Source organism: Pimephales promelas, chromosome 1 (genome assembly GCF_988280905.1).
Source record: "Pimephales promelas chromosome 1, fPimPro1.hap1.1, whole genome shotgun sequence".
NCBI classification, from domain to species: domain Eukaryota; kingdom Metazoa; phylum Chordata; class Actinopteri; order Cypriniformes; family Leuciscidae; genus Pimephales; species Pimephales promelas.
The window spans coordinates 49,694,816-49,718,468 of record NC_142769.1 but is presented as its reverse complement, the minus strand read 5'-3'; positions in this window follow the sequence as shown (position 1 = coordinate 49,718,468).

The following is a 23,653-nucleotide window of genomic DNA, read 5'->3' as shown; positions in this document are numbered from 1 at the left end:
TGAAAAATGTACCCAAGATAATTAAAGTGTTTAAAATCATTTCTTAGTTTTTGTCTTTCATTATAACTCCTAATGTAATGTTATATCTAGTGAAACTGGAGAGAGACTGGAGATAAGGCTCAAGCCAATGATACGTGATGTCACACCAGAATGTGTTGCTGTAAGAGCAGGAGAAAAACAAATGATCCGTGGTCTCTATGTTCTAATCACAGAATATACAGTTAGCTCGAAGTTAAATCTACGTGAGAGGTTTGAGCGCGATTTAGCGCGTGACGTCATTGCTGTATCACTAACCAATGAGAAGCGTTTTGGGCGGGACTGCATGCGGTCCCGCCTCGATCGACGTCATCACTTTGTCACTAACCAATGAGAATTGTTATGGGCGGGGCTGCACGTGTAACCCCGCCCCAGGGGTAGCCCCACCCCGGTCTGCAGGCTGCAGCCAGGGATACTTGCCTGAGTCTGCGCGTCAGGGACAGAAGTGCTAAAATATCGCCAAAAACGGGCTTCAATCGTCTCGACGTGATAGTATGTCCCAAAGCTTGCCTACTCTTTTGCTACACACTCAAAAGTATGTACTTTTTCTTCACAAAAAGAGTACATACTTCTAGGGCGTCATATAAGCAGGGTTCGAATTACAAAGTGGCTTTCGGGGGAGCCCTATTTTCCGATCCTCCCTGACTGACTTTAACGCTTTTTGGTGCATGTTCGGGCATTTGAATAGTGTGATGCAAAACAGGTTCGTTGTGTGTGGGTGATGGAAGGAGACACAGGGTCGGCAAATGCTGGAACTCGTGCACTTTTATTTACAAGGCTTTTTACAGCGCCTTGTCTCGCTCAAATAACATTAACTAAAAATATCAAAAAGGCAACAGAAACAGATGAGGATTAATAGGTTACTCTTTCCGCTGGACACAGCTTTCTGGATCCACACATAGTAATCCTCTTTCCGCTGAAAACAGCTTCACTGTGTGGATAGGCTACAGTTTATGGACCCACTCTTTCCACTGGATACAGCTTTCAGAAGTCACTTTTTCTCAGGATACGTGCACGAGCTCCCAGTCTCTCTCTCTCACACTAATATCAGCATGGCCCGCTTATATGCGGTCTCCTCACGCCAAGACTGAAATTTTACTGAAATCACAGACAGGTGTTTGTCATTTGAACTTGACTCACTTGTTCAACGCTCGGCTCCGTCCGCTCCCCACTCTCCCGCTACAGACATCGCTGAACCACGCCCATAGCATTTATTAGTGGAGACAGATGTTCGGAAATAGAATTGAGCGAATAAACACTGACACATTTTTAATATCATAATTTATTTCAGGAACCTTAATGTACATAAAATCAAAATATATGCGACACAAAAAAGGGACAGTGTTAGAGCTCCCCCTAAATGTCTCAAAGTAGGCTTTCAGTGGAGCCCAGGTCCTTTTCAGGGGAGCCGAGCTCCCCTTAGCTCCCCCGTAATTCGAACACTGGCATAAATGCTACATGGCATCTCAATATCTCAGCTCTGGAAGGGTCTAGTGTTACCCCTTTTCGTTTTTTTTTTTGGTGCGAAAAAAAAAGTTTCTCCAATCTTCTTGAAACTCTGGATTCTGATAGAGGGCCATGAGACTTAGACCTAAGTGCAAAAATGGAGGCTCTAGACCCTTCCAGAGCTGAGATATCGAAACTCAAAATTTCGACCGGAAAAAAAAACGACAGTGTTACCCCTTACGTTTTTTTATTTTTTGGGCGAAAAATCAAGTTTCTCCAATCTTCTCAAAACTCTGGATTATGATAGAGGGCCGCGAGACTTTGACCCGAGCGCAAAAATGGAGGCTCTAGACCCTTCCAGAGCTGAGATATCGAAACTCAAAATTTCGACCGGAAAAAAAAACGACAGTGTTACCCCTTACGTTTTTTTTCATTTTCGGGCGAAAAATCAAGTTTCTCCAATCTTCTCAAAACTCTGGATTATGATAGAGGGCCGCGAGACTTTGACCCGAGAGCAAAAATGGAGGCTCTAGACCCTTCCAGAGCTGAGATATCGAAACTCAAAATTTCGACCCGAAAAAAAAACGACAGTGTTACCCCTTACGTTTTTTTCCGTTTTCGGGCGAAAAATCAAGTTTCTCCAATTTTCTCAAAACTCTGGATTACGATAGAGGGCCGCGAGACTTTGACCCGAGCGCAAAAATGGAGGCTCTAGACCCTTCCAGAGCTGAGATATCGAAACTCAAAATTTCGACCCGAAAAAAAAAACGACAGTGTTACCCCTTACGTTTTTTTTCGTTTTCGGGCGAAAAATCAAGTTTCTCCAATTTTCTCAAAACTCTGGATTATGATAGAGGGCCGCGAGACTTTGACCCGAGCGCAAAAATGGAGGCTCTAGACCCTTCCAGAGCTGAGATATCGAAACTCAAAATTTCGACCCGAAAAAAAAACGACAGTGTTACCCCTTACGTTTTTTTCCGTTTTCGGGCGAAAAATCAAGTTTCTCCAATCTTCTCAAAACTCTGGATTACGATAGAGGGCCACGAGACTTTGACCCGAGCGCAAAAATGGAGGCTCTAGACCCTTCCAGAGCTGAGATATCGAAACTCAAAATTTCGACCCGAAAAAAAAACGACAGTGTTACCCCTTACGTTTTTTTTCGTTTTCGGGCGAAAAATCAAGTTTCTCCAATCTTCTCAAAACTCTGGATTACGATAGAGGGCCACGAGACTTTGACCCGAGCGCAAAAATAGAGGCTCTAGACCCTTCCAGAGCTGAGATATCGAAACTCAAAATTTCGACCCGAAAAAAAAACGACAGTGTTACCCCTTACGTTTTTTTTCGTTTTCGGGCGAAAAATCAAGTTTCTCCAATCTTCTCAAAACTCTGGATTATGATAGAGGGCCGCGAGACTTTGACCCGAGCGCAAAAATGGAGGCTCTAGACCCTTCCAGAGCTGAGATATCGAAACTCAAAATTTCGACCGGAAAAAAAAACCGACAGTGTTACCCCTTACGTTTTTTTTCATTTTCGGGCGAAAAATCAAGTTTCTCCAATCTTCTCAAAACTCTGGATTATGATAGAGGGCCGCGAGACTTTGACCCGAGTGCAAAAATGGAGGCTCTAGACCCTTCCAGAGCTGAGATATCGAAACTCAAAATTTCGACCCGAAAAAAAAACGACAGTGTTACCCCTTACGTTTTTTTTCGTTTTCGGGCGAAAAATCAAGTTTCTCCAATCTTCTCAAAACTCTGGATTATGATAGAGGGCCACGAGACTTTGACCCGAGCGCAAAAATGGAGGCTCTAGACCCTTCCAGAGCTGAGATATCGAAACTCAAAATTTCGACCAGAAAAAAAAACGACAGTGTTACCCCTTACGTTTTTTTTCGTTTTCAGGCGAAAAATCAAATTTCTCCAATCTTCTCAAAACTCTGGATTATGATAGAGGGCCGCGAGACTTTGACCCGAGCGCAAAAATGGAGGCTCTAGACCCTTCCAGAGCTGAGATATCGAAACTCAAAATTTCGACCGGAAAAAAAAACGACAGTGTTACCCCTTACGTTTTTTTTCATTTTCGGGCGAAAAATCAAGTTTCTCCAATCTTCTCAAAACTCTGGATTATGATAGAGGGCCGCTAGACTTTGACCCGAGCGCAAAAATGGAGGCTCTAGACCCTTCCAGAGCTGAGATATCGAAACTCAAAATTTCGACCCGAAAAAAAACCGACAGTGTTACCCCTTACGTTTTTTTCCGTTTTCGGGCGAAAAATCAAGTTTCTCCAATCTTCTCAAAACTCTGGATTATGATAGAGGGCCGCGAGACTTTGACCCGAGCGCAAAAATGGAGGCTCTAGACCCTTCCAGAGCTGAGATATCGAAACTCAAAATTTCGACCGGAAAAAAAAACGACAGTGTTACCCCTTACGTTTTTTTTCGTTTTCGGGCGAAAAATCAAGTTTCTCCAATCTTCTCAAAACTCTGGATTATGATAGAGGGCCGCGAGACTTTGACCCGAGCGCAAAAATGGAGGCTCTAGACCCTTCCAGAGCTGAGATATCGAAACTCAAAATTTCGACCAGAAAAAAAACGGCAGTGTTACCCCTTACGTTTTTTTCCGTTTTCGGGCGAAAAATCAAGTTTCTCCAATCTTCTCAAAACTCTGGATTATGATAGAGGGCCACGAGACTTTGACCCGAGCGCAAAAATGGAGGCTCTAGACCCTTCCAGAGCTGAGATATCGAAACTCAAAATTTCGACCCGAAAAAAAAACGACAGTGTTACCCCTTACGTTTTTTTCCGTTTTCGGGCGAAAAATCAAGTTTCTCCAATCTTCTCAAAACTCTCGATTATGATAGAGGGCCGCAAGACTTAGACCCGAGCGCAAAAATGGAGGCTCTAGACCCTTCCAGAGCTGAGATATCGAAACTCAAAATTTCGACCAGAAAAAAAAACGACAGTGTTACCCCTTACGTTTTTTTTCGTTTTCAGGCGAAAAATCAAATTTCTCCAATCTTCTCAAAACTCTGGATTATGATAGAGGGCCGCGAGACTTTGACCCGAGCGCAAAAATGGAGGCTCTAGACCCTTCCAGAGCTGAGATATCGAAACTCAAAATTTCGACCGGAAAAAAAAACGACAGTGTTACCCCTTACGTTTTTTTTAATTTTCGGGCGAAAAATCAAGTTTCTCCAATCTTCTCAAAACTCTGGATTATGATAGAGGGCCGCGAGACTTTGACCCGAGCGCAAAAATGGAGGCTCTAGACCCTTCCAGAGCTGAGATATCGAAACTCAAAATTTCGACCCGAAAAAAACCCGACAGTGTTACCCCTTACGTTTTTTTTCGTTTTCGGGCGAAAAATCAAGTTTCTCCAATCTTCTCAAAACTCTGGATTATGATAGAGGGCCGCGAGACTTTGACCCGAGCGCAAAAATGGAGGCTCCAGACCCTTCCAGAGCTGAGATATCGAAACTCAAAATTTCGACCCGAAAAAAAAACGACAGTGTTACCCCTTACGTTTTTTTCCGTTTTCGGGCGAAAAATCAAGTTTCTCCAATCTTCTCAAAACTCTGGATTATGATAGAGGGCCGCGAGACTTTGACCCGAGCGCAAAAATGGAGGCTCTAGACCCTTCCAGAGCTGAGATATCGAAACTCAAAATTTCGACCCGAAAAAAAAACGACAGTGTTACCCCTTACGTTTTTTTTCGTTTTCGGGCGAAAAATCAAGTTTCTCCAATCTTCTCAAAACTCTCGATTATGATAGAGGGCCGCGAGACTTTGACCCGAGTGCAAAAATGGAGTCTCTAGACCCTTCCAGAGCTGAGATATCGAAACTCAAAATTTCGACCGGAAAAAAAAACGACAGTGTTACCCCTTACGTTTTTTTTCGTTTTCGGGCGAAAAATCAAGTTTCTCCAATCTTCTCAAAACTCTGGATTATGATAGAGGGCCGCGAGACTTTGACCCGAGCGCAAAAATGGAGGCTCTAGACCCTTCCAGAGCTGAGATATCGAAACTCAAAATTTCGACCCGAAAAAAAAACGACAGTGTTACACCTTACGTTTTTTTTCGTTTTCGGGCGAAAAATCAAGTTTCTCCAATCTTCTCAAAACTCTGGATTATGATAGAGGGCCGCGAGACTTTGACCCGAGCGCAAAAATGGAGGCTCTAGACCCTTCCAGAGCTGAGATATCGAAACTCAAAATTTCGACCAGAAAAAAAAACGGCAGTGTTACCCCTTACGTTTTTTTTCGTTTTCGGGCGAAAAATCAAGTTTCTCCAATCTTCTCAAAACTCTGGATTATGATAGAGGGCCACGAGACTTTGACCCGAGCGCAAAAATGGAGGCTCTAGACCCTTCCAGAGCTGAGATATCGAAACTCAAAATTTCGACCAGAAAAAAAACCGACAGTGTTACCCCTTACGTTTTTTTTCGTTTTCAGGCGAAAAATCAAATTTCTCCAATCTTCTCAAAACTCTGGATTATGATAGAGGGCCGCGAGACTTTGACCCGAGCGCAAAAATGGAGGCTCTAGACCCTTCCAGAGCTGAGATATCGAAACTCAAAATTTCGACCGGAAAAAAAAACGACAGTGTTACCCCTTACGTTTTTTTTAATTTTCGGGCGAAAAATCAAGTTTCTCCAATCTTCTCAAAACTCTGGATTATGATAGAGGGCCGCGAGACTTTGACCCGAGCGCAAAAATGGAGGCTCTAGACCCTTCCAGAGCTGAGATATCGAAACTCAAAATTTCGACCCGAAAAAAACCCGACAGTGTTACCCCTTACGTTTTTTTTCGTTTTCGGGCGAAAAATCAAGTTTCTCCAATCTTCTCAAAACTCTGGATTATGATAGAGGGCCGCGAGACTTTGACCCGAGCGCAAAAATGGAGGCTCCAGACCCTTCCAGAGCTGAGATATCGAAACTCAAAATTTCGACCCGAAAAAAAAAACGACAGTGTTACCCCTTACGTTTTTTTCCGTTTTCGGGCGAAAAATCAAGTTTCTCCAATCTTCTCAAAACTCTGGATTATGATAGAGGGCCGCGAGACTTTGACCCGAGCGCAAAAATGGAGGCTCTAGACCCTTCCAGAGCTGAGATATCGAAACTCAAAATTTCGACCCGAAAAAAAAACGACAGTGTTACCCCTTACGTTTTTTTTCGTTTTCGGGCGAAAAATCAAGTTTCTCCAATCTTCTCAAAACTCTGGATTATGATAGAGGGCCGCGAGACTTTGACCCGAGCGCAAAAATGGAGGCTCTAGACCCTTCCAGAGCTGAGATATCGAAACTCAAAATTTCGACCCGAAAAAAAAACGACAGTGTTACCCCTTACGTTTTTTTCCGTTTTCGGGCGAAAAATCAAGTTTCTCCAATTTTCTCAAAACTCTGGATTATGATAGAGGGCCGCGAGACTTTGACCCGAGCGCAAAAATGGAGGCTCTAGACCCTTCCAGAGCTGAGATATCGAAACTCAAAATTTCGACCCGAAAAAAAAACGACAGTGTTACCCCTTACGTTTTTTTCCGTTTTCGGGCGAAAAATCAAGTTTCTCCAATTTTCTCAAAACTCTGGATTATGATAGAGGGCCGCGAGACTTTGACCCGAGCGCAAAAATGGAGGCTCTAGACCCTTCCAGAGCTGAGATATCGAAACTCAAAATTTCGACCCGAAAAAAAAGACAGTGTTACCCCTTACGTTTTTTTTCGTTTTCGGGCGAAAAATCAAGTTTCTCCAATCTTCTCAAAACTCTGGATTATGATAGAGGGCCGCGAGACTTTGACCCGAGCGCAAAAATGGAGGCTCTAGACCCTTCCAGAGCTGAGATATCGAAACTCAAAATTTCGACCCGAAAAAAAAAAACGACAGTGTTACCCCTTACGTTTTTTTTCGTTTTCGGGCGAAAAATCAAGTTTCTCCAATCTTCTCAAAACTCTGGATTATGATAGAGGGCCACGAGACTTTGACCCGAGCGCAAAAATGGAGGCTCTAGACCCTTCCAGAGCTGAGATATCGAAACTCAAAATTTCGACCCGAAAAAAAAACGACAGTGTTACCCCTTAAGTTTTTTTTCGTTTTCGGGCGAAAAATCAAGTTTCTCCAATCTTCTCAAAACTCTGGATTATGATAGAGGGCCGCGAGACTTTGACCCGAGCGCAAAAATGGAGGCTCTAGACCCTTCCAGAGCTGAGATATCGAAACTCAAAATTTCGACCCGAAAAAAAAACGACAGTGTTACCCCTTACGTTTTTTTTCGTTTTCGGGCGAAAAATCAAGTTTCTCCAATCTTCTCAAAACTCTGGATTATGATAGAGGGCCGCGAGACTTTGACCCGAGCGCAAAAATGGAGGCTCTAGACCCTTCCAGAGCTGAGATATCGAAACTCAAAATTTCGACCAGAAAAAAAAACGGCAGTGTTACCCCTTACTTTTTTTTTCGTTTTCGGGCGAAAAATCAAGTTTCTCCAATCTTCTCAAAACTCTGGATTATGATAGAGGGCCACGAGACTTTGACCCGAGCGCAAAAATGGAGGCTCTAGACCCTTCCAGAGCTGAGATATCGAAACTCAAAATTTCGACCAGAAAAAAAAACGACAGTGTTACCCCTTACGTTTTTTTTCGTTTTCAGGCGAAAAATCAAATTTCTCCAATCTTCTCAAAACTCTGGATTATGATAGAGGGCCGCGAGACTTTGACCCGAGCGCAAAAATGGAGGCTCTAGACCCTTCCAGAGCTGAGATATCGAAACTCAAAATTTCGACCGGAAAAAAAAACGACAGTGTTACCCCTTACGTTTTTTTTAATTTTCGGGCGAAAAATCAAGTTTCTCCAATCTTCTCAAAACTCTGGATTATGATAGAGGGCCGCGAGACTTTGACCCGAGCGCAAAAATGGAGGCTCTAGACCCTTCCAGAGCTGAGATATCGAAACTCAAAATTTCGACCCGAAAAAAACCCGACAGTGTTACCCCTTACGTTTTTTTTCGTTTTCGGGCGAAAAATCAAGTTTCTCCAATCTTCTCAAAACTCTGGATTATGATAGAGGGCCGCGAGACTTTGACCCGAGCGCAAAAATGGAGGCTCCAGACCCTTCCAGAGCTGAGATATCGAAACTCAAAATTTCGACCCGAAAAAAAAAACGACAGTGTTACCCCTTACGTTTTTTTCCGTTTTCGGGCGAAAAATCAAGTTTCTCCAATCTTCTCAAAACTCTGGATTATGATAGAGGGCCGCGAGACTTTGACCCGAGCGCAAAAATGGAGGCTCTAGACCCTTCCAGAGCTGAGATATCGAAACTCAAAATTTCGACCCGAAAAAAAAACGACAGTGTTACCCCTTACGTTTTTTTTCGTTTTCGGGCGAAAAATCAAGTTTCTCCAATCTTCTCAAAACTCTGGATTATGATAGAGGGCCGCGAGACTTTGACCCGAGCGCAAAAATTGAGGCTCTAGACCCTTCCAGAGCTGAGATATCGAAACTCAAAATTTCGACCGGGAAAAAAAACGACAGTATTACCCCTTACGTTTTTTTTCGTTTTCGGGCGAAAAATCAAGTTTCTCCAATCTTCTCAAAACTCTGGATTATGATAGAGGGCCGCGAGACTTTGACCCGAGCGCAAAAATGGAGGCTCTAGACCCTTCCAGAGCTGAGATATCGAAACTCAAAATTTCGACCCGAAAAAAAAACGACAGTGTTACCCCTTACGTTTTTTTCCGTTTTCGGGCGAAAAATCAAGTTTCTCCAATTTTCTCAAAACTCTGGATTATGATAGAGGGCCGCGAGACTTTGACCCGAGCGCAAAAATGGAGGCTCTAGACCCTTCCAGAGCTGAGATATCGAAACTCAAAATTTCGACCCGAAAAAAAAGACAGTGTTACCCCTTACGTTTTTTTTCGTTTTCGGGCGAAAAATCAAGTTTCTCCAATCTTCTCAAAACTCTGGATTATGATAGAGGGCCGCGAGACTTTGACCCGAGCGCAAAAATGGAGGCTCTAGACCCTTCCAGAGCTGAGATATCGAAACTCAAAATTTCGACCCGAAAAAAAAAAACGACAGTGTTACCCCTTACGTTTTTTTTCGTTTTCGGGCGAAAAATCAAGTTTCTCCAATCTTCTCAAAACTCTGGATTATGATAGAGGGCCACGAGACTTTGACCCGAGCGCAAAAATGGAGGCTCTAGACCCTTCCAGAGCTGAGATATCGAAACTCAAAATTTCGACCCGAAAAAAAAACGACAGTGTTACCCCTTAAGTTTTTTTTCGTTTTCGGGCGAAAAATCAAGTTTCTCCAATCTTCTCAAAACTCTGGATTATGATAGAGGGCCGCGAGACTTTGACCCGAGCGCAAAAATGGAGGCTCTAGACCCTTCCAGAGCTGAGATATCGAAACTCAAAATTTCGACCCGAAAAAAAAACGACAGTGTTACCCCTTACGTTTTTTTTCGCTTTCGGGCGAAAAATCAAATTTCTCCAATCTTCTCAAAACTCTGGATTATGATAGAGGGCCGCGAGACTTTGACCCGAGCGCAAAAATGGAGGCTCTAGACCCTTCCAGAGCTGAGATATCGAAACTCAAAATTTCGACCCGAAAAAAAAACGACAGTGTTACCCCTTACGTTTTTTTTCGTTTTCGGGCGAAAAATCAAGTTTCTCCAATCTTCTCAAAACTCTGGATTATGATAGAGGGCCGCGAGACTTTGACCTGAGCGCAAAAATTGAGGCTCTAGACCCTTCCAGAGCTGAGATATCGAAACTCAAAATTTCGACCCGAAAAAAAAACGACAGTGTTACCCCTTACGTTTTTTTCCGTTTTCGGGCGAAAAATCAAGTTTCTCCAATCTTCTCAAAACTCTGGATTATGATAGAGGGCCGCGAGACTTTGACCCGAGCGCAAAAATGGAGGCTCTAGACCCTTCCAGAGCTGAGATATCGAAACTCAAAATTTCGACCCGAAAAAAAAACGACAGTGTTACCCCTTACGTTTTTTTTCGTTTTCGGGCGAAAAATCAAGTTTCTCCAATCTTCTCAAAACTCTGGATTATGATAGAGGGCCGCGAGACTTTGACCCGAGCGCAAAAATGGAGGCTCTAGACCCTTCCAGAGCTGAGATATCGAAACTCAAAATTTCGACCTGAAAAAAAAAAAACGACAGTGTTACCCCTTACGTTTTTTTTCGTTTTCGGGCGAAAAATCAAGTTTCTCCAATCTTCTCAAAACTCTGGATTATGATAGAGGGCCGCGAGACTTTGACCCGAGCGCAAAAATGGAGGCTCTAGACCCTTCCAGAGCTGAGATATCGAAACTCAAAATTTCGACCCGAAAAAAAAACGACAGTGTTACCCCTTACGTTTTTTTCCGTTTTCGGGCGAAAAATCAAGTTTCTCCAATCTTCTCAAAACTCTGGATTATGATAGAGGGCCGCGAGACTTTGACCCGAGCGCAAAAATGGAGGCTCTAGACCCTTCCAGAGCTGAGATATCGAAACTCAAAATTTCGACCCGAAAAAAAAGACAGTGTTACCCCTTACGTTTTTTTTCGTTTTCGGGCGAAAAATCAAGTTTCTCCAATCTTCTCAAAACTCTGGATTATGATAGAGGGCCGCGAGACTTTGACCCGAGCGCAAAAATGGAGGCTCTAGACCCTTCCAGAGCTGAGATATCGAAACTCAAAATTTCGACCTGAAAAAAAAAAAACGACAGTGTTACCCCTTACGTTTTTTTTCGTTTTCGGGCGAAAAATCAAGTTTCTCCAATCTTCTCAAAACTCTGGATTATGATAGAGGGCCACGAGACTTTGACCCGAGCGCAAAAATGGAGGCTCTAGACCCTTCCAGAGCTGAGATATCGAAACTCAAAATTTCGACCGGAAAAAAAAACGACAGTGTTACCCCTTACGTTTTTTTTCGTTTTCGGGCGAAAAATCAAGTTTCTCCAATCTTCTCAAAACTCTGGATTATGATAGAGGGCCGCGAGACTTTGACCCGAGCGCAAAAATGGAGGCTCTAGACCCTTCCAGAGCTGAGATATCGAAACTCAAAATTTCGACCGGAAAAAAAAACGACAGTGTTACCCCTTACGTTTTTTTTCGTTTTCGGGCGAAAAATCAAGTTTCTCCAATCTTCTCAAAACTCTGGATTATGATAGAGGGCCGCGAGACTTTGACCCGAGCGCAAAAATGGAGGCTCTAGACCCTTCCAGAGCTGAGATATCGAAACTCAAAATTTCGACCAGAAAAAAAAACGGCAGTGTTACCCCTTAAGTTTTTTTTCGTTTTCGGGCGAAAAATCAAGTTTCTCCAATCTTCTCAAAACTCTGGATTATGATAGAGGGCCACGAGACTTTGACCCGAGCGCAAAAATGGAGGCTCTAGACCCTTCCAGAGCTGAGATATCGAAACTCAAAATTTCGACCAGAAAAAAAAACGACAGTGTTACCCCTTACGTTTTTTTTCATTTTCAGGCGAAAAATCAAATTTCTCCAATCTTCTCAAAACTCTGGATTATGATAGAGGGCCGCGAGACTTTGACCCGAGCGCAAAAATGGAGGCTCTAGACCCTTCCAGAGCTGAGATATCGAAACTCAAAATTTCGACCGGAAAAAAAAACGACAGTGTTACCCCTTACGTTTTTTTTCATTTCCGGGCGAAAAATCAAGTTTCTCCAATCTTCTCAAAACTCTGGATTATGATAGAGGGCCGCGAGACTTTGACCCGAGCGCAAAAATGGAGGCTCTAGACCCTTCCAGAGCTGAGATATCGAAACTCAAAATTTCGACCCGAAAAAAAAACGACAGTGTTACCCCTTACGTTTTTTTTCGTTTTCGGGCGAAAAATCAAGTTTCTCCAATCTTCTCAAAACTCTCGATTATGATAGAGGGCCGCGAGACTTTGACCCGAGTGCAAAAATGGAGTCTCTAGACCCTTCCAGAGCTGAGATATCGAAACTCAAAATTTCGACCGGAAAAAAAAACGACAGTGTTACCCCTTACGTTTTTTTTCGTTTTCGGGCGAAAAATCAAGTTTCTCCAATCTTCTCAAAACTCTGGATTATGATAGAGGGCCGCGAGACTTTGACCCGAGCGCAAAAATGGAGGCTCTAGACCCTTCCAGAGCTGAGATATCGAAACTCAAAATTTCGACCCGAAAAAAAAACGACAGTGTTACACCTTACGTTTTTTTTCGTTTTCGGGCGAAAAATCAAGTTTCTCCAATCTTCTCAAAACTCTGGATTATGATAGAGGGCCGCGAGACTTTGACCCGAGCGCAAAAATGGAGGCTCTAGACCCTTCCAGAGCTGAGATATCGAAACTCAAAATTTCGACCAGAAAAAAAAACGGCAGTGTTACCCCTTACGTTTTTTTTCGTTTTCGGGCGAAAAATCAAGTTTCTCCAATCTTCTCAAAACTCTGGATTATGATAGAGGGCCACGAGACTTTGACCCGAGCGCAAAAATGGAGGCTCTAGACCCTTCCAGAGCTGAGATATCGAAACTCAAAATTTCGACCAGAAAAAAAACCGACAGTGTTACCCCTTACGTTTTTTTTCGTTTTCAGGCGAAAAATCAAATTTCTCCAATCTTCTCAAAACTCTGGATTATGATAGAGGGCCGCGAGACTTTGACCCGAGCGCAAAAATGGAGGCTCTAGACCCTTCCAGAGCTGAGATATCGAAACTCAAAATTTCGACCGGAAAAAAAAACGACAGTGTTACCCCTTACGTTTTTTTTAATTTTCGGGCGAAAAATCAAGTTTCTCCAATCTTCTCAAAACTCTGGATTATGATAGAGGGCCGCGAGACTTTGACCCGAGCGCAAAAATGGAGGCTCTAGACCCTTCCAGAGCTGAGATATCGAAACTCAAAATTTCGACCCGAAAAAAACCCGACAGTGTTACCCCTTACGTTTTTTTTCGTTTTCGGGCGAAAAATCAAGTTTCTCCAATCTTCTCAAAACTCTGGATTATGATAGAGGGCCGCGAGACTTTGACCCGAGCGCAAAAATGGAGGCTCCAGACCCTTCCAGAGCTGAGATATCGAAACTCAAAATTTCGACCCGAAAAAAAAAACGACAGTGTTACCCCTTACGTTTTTTTCCGTTTTCGGGCGAAAAATCAAGTTTCTCCAATCTTCTCAAAACTCTGGATTATGATAGAGGGCCGCGAGACTTTGACCCGAGCGCAAAAATGGAGGCTCTAGACCCTTCCAGAGCTGAGATATCGAAACTCAAAATTTCGACCCGAAAAAAAAACGACAGTGTTACCCCTTACGTTTTTTTTCGTTTTCGGGCGAAAAATCAAGTTTCTCCAATCTTCTCAAAACTCTGGATTATGATAGAGGGCCGCGAGACTTTGACCCGAGCGCAAAAATGGAGGCTCTAGACCCTTCCAGAGCTGAGATATCGAAACTCAAAATTTCGACCCGAAAAAAAAACGACAGTGTTACCCCTTACGTTTTTTTCCGTTTTCGGGCGAAAAATCAAGTTTCTCCAATTTTCTCAAAACTCTGGATTATGATAGAGGGCCGCGAGACTTTGACCCGAGCGCAAAAATGGAGGCTCTAGACCCTTCCAGAGCTGAGATATCGAAACTCAAAATTTCGACCCGAAAAAAAAACGACAGTGTTACCCCTTACGTTTTTTTCCGTTTTCGGGCGAAAAATCAAGTTTCTCCAATTTTCTCAAAACTCTGGATTATGATAGAGGGCCGCGAGACTTTGACCCGAGCGCAAAAATGGAGGCTCTAGACCCTTCCAGAGCTGAGATATCGAAACTCAAAATTTCGACCCGAAAAAAAAGACAGTGTTACCCCTTACGTTTTTTTTCGTTTTCGGGCGAAAAATCAAGTTTCTCCAATCTTCTCAAAACTCTGGATTATGATAGAGGGCCGCGAGACTTTGACCCGAGCGCAAAAATGGAGGCTCTAGACCCTTCCAGAGCTGAGATATCGAAACTCAAAATTTCGACCCGAAAAAAAAAAACGACAGTGTTACCCCTTACGTTTTTTTTCGTTTTCGGGCGAAAAATCAAGTTTCTCCAATCTTCTCAAAACTCTGGATTATGATAGAGGGCCACGAGACTTTGACCCGAGCGCAAAAATGGAGGCTCTAGACCCTTCCAGAGCTGAGATATCGAAACTCAAAATTTCGACCCGAAAAAAAAACGACAGTGTTACCCCTTAAGTTTTTTTTCGTTTTCGGGCGAAAAATCAAGTTTCTCCAATCTTCTCAAAACTCTGGATTATGATAGAGGGCCGCGAGACTTTGACCCGAGCGCAAAAATGGAGGCTCTAGACCCTTCCAGAGCTGAGATATCGAAACTCAAAATTTCGACCCGAAAAAAAAACGACAGTGTTACCCCTTACGTTTTTTTTCGTTTTCGGGCGAAAAATCAAGTTTCTCCAATCTTCTCAAAACTCTGGATTATGATAGAGGGCCGCGAGACTTTGACCCGAGCGCAAAAATGGAGGCTCTAGACCCTTCCAGAGCTGAGATATCGAAACTCAAAATTTCGACCAGAAAAAAAAACGGCAGTGTTACCCCTTACTTTTTTTTTCGTTTTCGGGCGAAAAATCAAGTTTCTCCAATCTTCTCAAAACTCTGGATTATGATAGAGGGCCACGAGACTTTGACCCGAGCGCAAAAATGGAGGCTCTAGACCCTTCCAGAGCTGAGATATCGAAACTCAAAATTTCGACCAGAAAAAAAAACGACAGTGTTACCCCTTACGTTTTTTTTCGTTTTCAGGCGAAAAATCAAATTTCTCCAATCTTCTCAAAACTCTGGATTATGATAGAGGGCCGCGAGACTTTGACCCGAGCGCAAAAATGGAGGCTCTAGACCCTTCCAGAGCTGAGATATCGAAACTCAAAATTTCGACCGGAAAAAAAAACGACAGTGTTACCCCTTACGTTTTTTTTAATTTTCGGGCGAAAAATCAAGTTTCTCCAATCTTCTCAAAACTCTGGATTATGATAGAGGGCCGCGAGACTTTGACCCGAGCGCAAAAATGGAGGCTCTAGACCCTTCCAGAGCTGAGATATCGAAACTCAAAATTTCGACCCGAAAAAAACCCGACAGTGTTACCCCTTACGTTTTTTTTCGTTTTCGGGCGAAAAATCAAGTTTCTCCAATCTTCTCAAAACTCTGGATTATGATAGAGGGCCGCGAGACTTTGACCCGAGCGCAAAAATGGAGGCTCCAGACCCTTCCAGAGCTGAGATATCGAAACTCAAAATTTCGACCCGAAAAAAAAAACGACAGTGTTACCCCTTACGTTTTTTTCCGTTTTCGGGCGAAAAATCAAGTTTCTCCAATCTTCTCAAAACTCTGGATTATGATAGAGGGCCGCGAGACTTTGACCCGAGCGCAAAAATGGAGGCTCTAGACCCTTCCAGAGCTGAGATATCGAAACTCAAAATTTCGACCCGAAAAAAAAACGACAGTGTTACCCCTTACGTTTTTTTTCGTTTTCGGGCGAAAAATCAAGTTTCTCCAATCTTCTCAAAACTCTGGATTATGATAGAGGGCCGCGAGACTTTGACCCGAGCGCAAAAATTGAGGCTCTAGACCCTTCCAGAGCTGAGATATCGAAACTCAAAATTTCGACCGGGAAAAAAAACGACAGTATTACCCCTTACGTTTTTTTTCGTTTTCGGGCGAAAAATCAAGTTTCTCCAATCTTCTCAAAACTCTGGATTATGATAGAGGGCCGCGAGACTTTGACCCGAGCGCAAAAATGGAGGCTCTAGACCCTTCCAGAGCTGAGATATCGAAACTCAAAATTTCGACCCGAAAAAAAAACGACAGTGTTACCCCTTACGTTTTTTTCCGTTTTCGGGCGAAAAATCAAGTTTCTCCAATTTTCTCAAAACTCTGGATTATGATAGAGGGCCGCGAGACTTTGACCCGAGCGCAAAAATGGAGGCTCTAGACCCTTCCAGAGCTGAGATATCGAAACTCAAAATTTCGACCCGAAAAAAAAGACAGTGTTACCCCTTACGTTTTTTTCGTTTTCGGGCGAAAAATCAAGTTTCTCCAATCTTCTCAAAACTCTGGATTATGATAGAGGGCCGCGAGACTTTGACCCGAGCGCAAAAATGGAGGCTCTAGACCCTTCCAGAGCTGAGATATCGAAACTCAAAATTTCGACCCGAAAAAAAAAAACGACAGTGTTACCCCTTACGTTTTTTTTCGTTTTCGGGCGAAAAATCAAGTTTCTCCAATCTTCTCAAAACTCTGGATTATGATAGAGGGCCACGAGACTTTGACCCGAGCGCAAAAATGGAGGCTCTAGACCCTTCCAGAGCTGAGATATCGAAACTCAAAATTTCGACCCGAAAAAAAAACGACAGTGTTACCCCTTAAGTTTTTTTTCGTTTTCGGGCGAAAAATCAAGTTTCTCCAATCTTCTCAAAACTCTGGATTATGATAGAGGGCCGCGAGACTTTGACCCGAGCGCAAAAATGGAGGCTCTAGACCCTTCCAGAGCTGAGATATCGAAACTCAAAATTTCGACCCGAAAAAAAAACGACAGTGTTACCCCTTACGTTTTTTTTCGCTTTCGGGCGAAAAATCAAATTTCTCCAATCTTCTCAAAACTCTGGATTATGATAGAGGGCCGCGAGACTTTGACCCGAGCGCAAAAATGGAGGCTCTAGACCCTTCCAGAGCTGAGATATCGAAACTCAAAATTTCGACCCGAAAAAAAAACGACAGTGTTACCCCTTACGTTTTTTTTCGTTTTCGGGCGAAAAATCAAGTTTCTCCAATCTTCTCAAAACTCTGGATTATGATAGAGGGCCGCGAGACTTTGACCTGAGCGCAAAAATTGAGGCTCTAGACCCTTCCAGAGCTGAGATATCGAAACTCAAAATTTCGACCCGAAAAAAAAACGACAGTGTTACCCCTTACGTTTTTTTCCGTTTTCGGGCGAAAAATCAAGTTTCTCCAATCTTCTCAAAACTCTGGATTATGATAGAGGGCCGCGAGACTTTGACCCGAGCGCAAAAATGGAGGCTCTAGACCCTTCCAGAGCTGAGATATCGAAACTCAAAATTTCGACCCGAAAAAAAAACGACAGTGTTACCCCTTACGTTTTTTTTCGTTTTCGGGCGAAAAATCAAGTTTCTCCAATCTTCTCAAAACTCTGGATTATGATAGAGGGCCGCGAGACTTTGACCCGAGCGCAAAAATGGAGGCTCTAGACCCTTCCAGAGCTGAGATATCGAAACTCAAAATTTCGACCTGAAAAAAAAAAAACGACAGTGTTACCCCTTACGTTTTTTTTCGTTTTCGGGCGAAAAATCAAGTTTCTCCAATCTTCTCAAAACTCTGGATTATGATAGAGGGCCGCGAGACTTTGACCCGAGCGCAAAAATGGAGGCTCTAGACCCTTCCAGAGCTGAGATATCGAAACTCAAAATTTCGACCCGAAAAAAAAACGACAGTGTTACCCCTTACGTTTTTTTCCGTTTTCGGGCGAAAAATCAAGTTTCTCCAATCTTCTCAAAACTCTGGATTATGATAGAGGGCCGCGAGACTTTGACCCGAGCGCAAAAATGGAGGCTCTAGACCCTTCCAGAGCTGAGATATCGAAACTCAAAATTTCGACCCGAAAAAAAAGACAGTGTTACCCCTTACGTTTTTTTTCGTTTTCGGGCGAAAAATCAAGTTTCTCCAATCTTCTCAAAACTCTGGATTATGATAGAGGGCCGCGAGACTTTGACCCGAGCGCAAAAATGGAGGCTCTAGACCCTTCCAGAGCTGAGATATCGAAACTCAAAATTTCGACCTGAAAAAAAAAAAACGACAGTGTTACCCCTTACGTTTTTTTTCGTTTTCGGGCGAAAAATCAAGTTTCTCCAATCTTCTCAAAACTCTGGATTATGATAGAGGGCCACGAGACTTTGACCCGAGCGCAAAAATGGAGGCTCTAGACCCTTCCAGAGCTGAGATATCGAAACTCAAAATTTCGACCGGAAAAAAAAACGACAGTGTTACCCCTTACGTTTTTTTTCGTTTTCGGGCGAAAAATCAAGTTTCTCCAATCTTCTCAAAACTCTGGATTATGATAGAGGGCCGCGAGACTTTGACCCGAGCGCAAAAATGGAGGCTCTAGACCCTTCCAGAGCTGAGATATCGAAACTCAAAATTTCGACCGGAAAAAAAAACGACAGTGTTACCCCTTACGTTTTTTTTCGTTTTCGGGCGAAAAATCAAGTTTCTCCAATCTTCTCAAAACTCTGGATTATGATAGAGGGCCGCGAGACTTTGACCCGAGCGCAAAAATGGAGGCTCTAGACCCTTCCAGAGCTGAGATATCGAAACTCAAAATTTCGACCAGAAAAAAAAACGGCAGTGTTACCCCTTAAGTTTTTTTTCGTTTTCGGGCGAAAAATCAAGTTTCTCCAATCTTCTCAAAACTCTGGATTATGATAGAGGGCCACGAGACTTTGACCCGAGCGCAAAAATGGAGGCTCTAGACCCTTCCAGAGCTGAGATATCGAAACTCAAAATTTCGACCAGAAAAAAAAACGACAGTGTTACCCCTTACGTTTTTTTTCATTTTCAGGCGAAAAATCAAATTTCTCCAATCTTCTCAAAACTCTGGATTATGATAGAGGGCCGCGAGACTTTGACCCGAGCGCAAAAATGGAGGCTCTAGACCCTTCCAGAGCTGAGATATCGAAACTCAAAATTTCGACCGGAAAAAAAAACGACAGTGTTACCCCTTACGTTTTTTTTCATTTCCGGGCGAAAAATCAAGTTTCTCCAATCTTCTCAAAACTCTGGATTATGATAGAGGGCCGCGAGACTTTGACCCGAGCGCAAAAATGGAGGCTCTAGACCCTTCCAGAGCTGAGATATCGAAACTCAAAATTTCGACCCGAAAAAAAACCGACAGTGTTACCCCTTACGTTTTTTTTCGTTTTCGGGCGAAAAATCAAGTTTCTCCAATCTTCTCAAAACTCTGGATTATGATAGAGGGCCACGAGACTTTGACCCGAGCGCAAAAATGGAGGCTCTAGACCCTTCCAGAGCTGAGATATCGAAACTCAAAATTTCGACCCGAAAAAAAAACGACAGTGTTACCCCTTACGTTTTTTTCCGTTTTCGGGCAAAAAATCAAGTTTCTCCAATCTTCTCAAAACTCTGGATTATGATAGAGGGCCGCGAGACTTTGACCCGAGCGCAAAAATGGAGGCTCTAGACCCTTCCAGAGCTGAGATATCGAAACTCAAAATTTCGACCCGAAAAAAAAACGACAGTGTTACCCCTTACGTTTTTTTTCGTTTTCGGGCGAAAAATCAAGTTTCTCCAATCTTCTCAAAACTCTGGATTATGATAGAGGGCCGCGAGACTTTGACCCGAGCGCAAAAATGGAGGCTCTAGACCCTTCCAGAGCTGAGATATCGAAACTCAAAATTTCGACCGGAAAAAAAAACGACAGTGTTACCCCTTACGTTTTTTTTCATTTTCGGGCGAAAAATCAAGTTTCTCCAATCTTCTCAAAACTCTGGATTATGATAGAGGGCCGCGAGACTTTGACCCGAGCGCAAAAATGGAGGCTCTAGACCCTTCCAGAGCTGAGATATCGAAACTCAAAATTTCGACCCGAAAAAAAAACGACAGTGTTACCCCTTACGTTTTTTTTCGTTTTCGGGCGAAAAATCAAGTTTCTCCAATCTTCTCAAAACTCTGGATTATGATAGAGGGCCACGAGACTTTGACCCGAGCGCAAAAATGGAGGCTCTAGACCCTTCCAGAGCTGAGATATCGAAACTCAAAATTTCGACCCGAAAAAAAAACGACAGTGTTACCCCTTACGTTTTTTTCCGTTTTCGGGCGAAAAATCAAGTTTCTCCAATCTTCTCAAAACTCTGGATTACGATAGAGGGCCACGAGACTTTGACCCGAGCGCAAAAATGGAGGCTCTAGACCCTTCCAGAGCTGAGATATCGAAACTCAAAATTTCGACCCGAAAAAAAAACTAGTGTTACCCCTTACGTTTTTTTTGGGGGGGGGGGGGGGATTAAGTTTCCCTAATCTTCTTAAAACTTTGGATTCTGATAGAGGGCCGCGAGACTTTGACCCGAGCGCAAAAATGGAGGCTCTAGACCCTTCCAGAGCTGAGATATCGAAACTCAAAATTTCGACCCGAAAAAAAACGACAGTGTTACCCCTTACGTATGTTTTTTTTGGGCGAAAAATTAAGTATGCCCAATCTTCTCAAAACTCTGGATTCTGATAGAGGGCCATGAGACTTAGACCTGTGTGTGTGTGTACATGATGTGTGTGTGTGTGTGTGTGTGTGTGTGTGTGTGTGTGTGTGTGTGTTTGTGTCTGCATGTATTTGTGTGTAGGTGATTATCTGAATATCTCTTTACACAATTTTTCAAACTTGTTTTGAAATAAAAGTTATCACTGGTATGAGTTTGGTTTTTTTTGTGTTTGTCAATCTCTGCAAACCATATTATGCATGCAATGTACTGTATGTAGTTATTTTAACTTCAAACTTTATTGGCATAAATGTTTTATAATAACCTATATAATGCACATATAACTATTACAGAGGAATGCTTAAAATAAGAAATATATTTAGGTGCCATTAATGTTTACAGTTATTTTGTTATTTACATGGTGAAGTGCAACAGAATGTGAAAAACTACAAAGATATTACACAATACTCTGTAATTCCTTATACGCTGAACTTGGATCAGGCATAGCTAAAACTATGGATATGTGCTCTACTCCTTTTTGCTGCTTTCATTATTACTTTAGGGATTTTTAATACTTAATCATTTTATTAAAAGTATTATTTCAAATTTGCGCATGCGTTTTGAAGCATTGACATCATTACTGTACCACTTAACTCAAATACGATGCATGTGCTTTCAGCGTGGTGTATATACATATATATATATATATATATAGCACAAAAAACGTATATCACCTTTATATAAATACATACATACATACATACAGAGAGAGAGAGAGGCTTCTTCATGAACCACAGGGATTTGTAATGGGCTACAATGCAAATTCTCTCTTGAAGACAGTAAATAGAGACTGTTTTTAAACATTTATGTTTGTGGATGAAAAATGTACCCAAGATAATTAAAGTGTTTAAAATCATTTCTTAGTTTTTGTCTTTCATTATAACTCCTAATGTAATGTTATATCTAGTGAAACTGGAGAGAGACTGGAGATAAGGCTCAAGCCAATGATACGTGATGTCACACCAGAATGTGTTGCTGTAAGAGCAGGAGAAAAACAAATGATCCGTGGTCTCTATGTTCTAATCACAGAATATACAGTTAGCTCGAAGTTAAATCTACGTGAGAGGTTTGAGCGCGATTTAGCGCGTGACGTCATTGCTGTATCACTAACCAATGAGAAGCGTTTTGGGCGGGACTGCATGCGGTCCCGCCTCGATCGACGTCATCACTTTGTCACTAACCAATGAGAATTGTTATGGGCGGGGCTGCACGTGTAACCCCGCCCCAGGGGTAGCCCCACCCCGGTCTGCAGGCTGCAGCCAGGGATACTTGCCTGAGTCTGCGCGTCAGGGACAGAAGTGCTAAAATATCGCCAAAAACGGGCTTCAATCGTCTCGACGTGATAGTATGTCCCAAAGCTTGCCTACTCTTTTGCTACACACTCAAAAGTATGTACTTTTTCTTCACAAAAAGAGTACATACTTCTAGGGCGTCATATAAGCAGGGTTCGAATTACAAAGTGGCTTTCGGGGGAGCCCTATTTTCCGATCCTCCCTGACTGACTTTAACGCTTTTTGGTGCATGTTCGGGCATTTGAATAGTGTGATGCAAAACAGGTTCGTTGTGTGTGGGTGATGGAAGGAGACACAGGGTCGGCAAATGCTGGAACTCGTGCACTTTTATTTACAAGGCTTTTTACAGCGCCTTGTCTCGCTCAAATAACATTAACTAAAAATATCAAAAAGGCAACAGAAACAGATGAGGATTAATAGGTTACTCTTTCCGCTGGACACAGCTTTCTGGATCCACACATAGTAATCCTCTTTCCGCTGAAAACAGCTTCACTGTGTGGATAGGCTACAGTTTATGGACCCACTCTTTCCACTGGATACAGCTTTCAGAAGTCACTTTTTCTCAGGATACGTGCACGAGCTCCCAGTCTCTCTCTCTCACACTAATATCAGCATGGCCCGCTTATATGCGGTCTCCTCACGCCAAGACTGAAATTTTACTGAAATCACAGACAGGTGTTTGTCATTTGAACTTGACTCACTTGTTCAACGCTCGGCTCCGTCCGCTCCCCACTCTCCCGCTACAGACATCGCTGAACCACGCCCATAGCATTTATTAGTGGAGACAGATGTTCGGAAATAGAATTGAGCGAATAAACACTGACACATTTTTAATATCATAATTTATTTCAGGAACCTTAATGTACATAAAATCAAAATATATGCGACACAAAAAAGGGACAGTGTTAGAGCTCCCCCTAAATGTCTCAAAGTAGGCTTTCAGTGGAGCCCAGGTCCTTTTCAGGGGAGCCGAGCTCCCCTTAGCTCCCCCGTAATTCGAACACTGGCATAAATGCTACATGGCATCTCAATATCTCAGCTCTGGAAGGGTCTAGTGTTACCCCTTTTCGTTTTTTTTTTTGGTGCGAAAAAAAAAGTTTCTCCAATCTTCTTGAAACTCTGGATTCTGATAGAGGGCCATGAGACTTAGACCTAAGTGCAAAAATGGAGGCTCTAGACCCTTCCAGAGCTGAGATATCGAAACTCAAAATTTCGACCGGAAAAAAAAACGACAGTGTTACCCCTTACGTTTTTTTATTTTTTGGGCGAAAAATCAAGTTTCTCCAATCTTCTCAAAACTCTGGATTATGATAGAGGGCCGCGAGACTTTGACCCGAGCGCAAAAATGGAGGCTCTAGACCCTTCCAGAGCTGAGATATCGAAACTCAAAATTTCGACCGGAAAAAAAAACGACAGTGTTACCCCTTACGTTTTTTTTCATTTTCGGGCGAAAAATCAAGTTTCTCCAATCTTCTCAAAACTCTGGATTATGATAGAGGGCCGCGAGACTTTGACCCGAGAGCAAAAATGGAGGCTCTAGACCCTTCCAGAGCTGAGATATCGAAACTCAAAATTTCGACCCGAAAAAAAAACGACAGTGTTACCCCTTAC